The following is a 2,500-nucleotide window of genomic DNA, read 5'->3' on the forward strand; positions in this document are numbered from 1 at the left end:
GGAGCCGGGCAGGAGGTCCTGGGGCCGCCCCGGAGGCTCTCTGGGTCGGAGAACCAGAGTGACAAAATATTAGGTGCCGGAGCTGTGACAAAAAATTAGGCGCCCAAACCCTTTGAGTGACAAAAAATTAGGCGCCAAAACCCTTTGAGTGACAAAAAATTAGGTCGCGCGAAAATTGTACCAAGTCGAGCCCCGGTGGGGTCGGGCTTATGTCTTCCAGGGGCTTCACTGGAGCTCAAGGGTGCGAATCACGGTGCTCTTTGCCCGGCCTGCCGCACGCCTCGGTCGGGCAGGCCAGGCGACCGAGTGCCCCCCCCCGACCCCCGGAGGTCCGAGAAGACCCGGTCCCTCCCGGGTCCAGCCGGTCCCTCAGGCCCGGGGAGGGTCCCCGGAGCCGGGCAGGGGGTCCTGGGTCGGTCCCGGAGGCTCTCTGGGTCGGAGAACCAGAGTGACAAAATATTAGGTGCCGGAGCTGTGACAAAAAATTAGGCGCCCAAACCCTTTGAGTGACAAAAAATTAGGTCGCGCCGAAATTGTACCAAGTCGAGCCCCGGTGGGGTCGGGCTTATGTCTTCCAGGGGTTTCACTGGAGCTCCAGGGTGCGAATCACGGTGCTCTTTGCCCGGCCTGCCGCACGCCTCGGTCGGGCAGGCCAGGCGACCGAGTGCCCCTCCTGACCCCCGGAGGTCCGACAAGAGCCAGTCCCTCCCGGGTCCAGCCGGTCCCTCACGCCCGGGGAGGGTCCCCGGAGCCGGGCAGGAGGTCCTGGGGCCGCCCCGGAGGCGCTCTGGGTCGGGGAACCAGAGTGACAAAATATTAGGTGCCGGAGCTGTGACAAAAAATTAGGCGCCCAAACCCTTTGAGTGACAAAAAATTAGGTCGCCCGAAAATTGTACCAAGTCGAGCCCCGGTGGGGTCGGGCTTATGTCTTCCAGGGGTTTCACTGGAGCTCAAGGGTGCGAATCACGGTGCTCTCTGCCCGGCCTGCCGCACGCCTCGGTCGGGCAGGCCAGGCGACCGAGTGCCCCCCCCTGACCCCCGGAGGTCCGAGATGACCCGGTCCCTCCCGGGTCCAGCCGGCCCCTCAGGCCCGGGGAGGGTCCCCGGAGCCGGGCAGGGGGTCCTGGGGCCGCCCCGGAGGCTCTCCGGGTCGGAGAACCAGAGTGACAAAATATTAGGTGCCGGAGCTGTGACAAAAAATTAGGCGCCCAAACCCTTTGAGTGACAAAAAATTAGGTCGCGTGGAAATTGTACCAAGTCGTGCCCCGGTGGGATCGGGCTTATGTCTTCCAGGGGTTTCAATGGAGCTCCAGGGTGCGAATCACGGTGCTCTTTGCCCGGCCTGCCGCACGCCTCGGTCGGGCAGGCCTGGCGACCGAGTGCCCCTCCTGACCCCCGGAGGTCCGAGAAGACCCGGACCCTCCCGGGTCCAGCCGGTCCCTCAGGCCCGGGGAGGGTCCCCGGAGCCGGGCAGGGGGTCCTGGGGCCGCCCCGGAGGCTCTCTGGGTCGGAGAACCAGAGTGACAAAATATTAGGTGCCGGAGCTGTGACAAAAAATTAGGCGCCCAAACCCTTTGAGTGACAAAAAATTAGGTGGCGTGGAAATTGTACCAAGTCGTGCCCCGGTGGGATCGGGCTTATGTCTTCCAGGGGTTTCACTGGAGCTCCAGGGTGCGAATCACGGTGCTCTTTGCCCGGCCTGCCGCACGCCTCGGTCGGGCAGGCCAGGCGACCGAGTGCCCCTCCTGACCCCCGGAGGTCCGAGAAGACCCGGACCCTCCCGGGTCCAGCCGGTCCCTCAGGCCCGGGGAGGGTCCCCGGAGCCGGGCAGGGGGTCCTGGGGCCGCCCCGGAGGCTCTCTGGGTCGGAGAACCAGAGTGACAAAATATTAGGTGCCGGAGCTGTGACAAAAAATTAGGCGCCCAAACCCTTTGAGTGACAAAAAATTAGGTCGCCCGAAAATTGTACCAAGTCGAGCCCCGGTGGGGTCGGGCTTATGTCTTCCAGGGGTTTCACTGGAGCTCAAGGGTGCGAATCACGGTGCTCTTTGCCCGGCCTGCCGCACGCCTCGGTCGGGCAGGCCTGGCGACCGAGTGCCCCCCCTGACCCCCGGAGGTCCGAGAAGACCCGGTTTCCCCCCCGGGTCCAGCCGGTCCCTCAGGCCCGGGGAGGGTCCCCGGAGCCGGGCAGGAGGTCCTGGGGCCGCCCCGGAGGCTCTCTGGGTGGGAGAACCAGAGTGACAAAATATTAGGTGCTCAAACCCTTTGAGTGACAAAAAATTAGGTCGCGCGAAAGTTGTGCCAGGTCGAGCCCCGGTGGGTTCGGGTTCATGTCGGCAACAGATTTCTGAGCAGCTCTTCCAGTGCTGTTGACGGTGCTTCGTGTCCCCATCTCAGACTTCACCCCAGACTCTGCGCCATGCGCCCGGATTGTTTGCGCTCCCCCCAGAGCTTGACCGAGAAGCAATCGAAAGCCGCCTTCGGGGGGCCTCCGCCGGCCA

Source organism: Synchiropus splendidus, chromosome 1, assembly GCF_027744825.2.
Source record: "Synchiropus splendidus isolate RoL2022-P1 chromosome 1, RoL_Sspl_1.0, whole genome shotgun sequence".
NCBI classification, from domain to species: Eukaryota; Metazoa; Chordata; class Actinopteri; order Syngnathiformes; family Callionymidae; genus Synchiropus; species Synchiropus splendidus.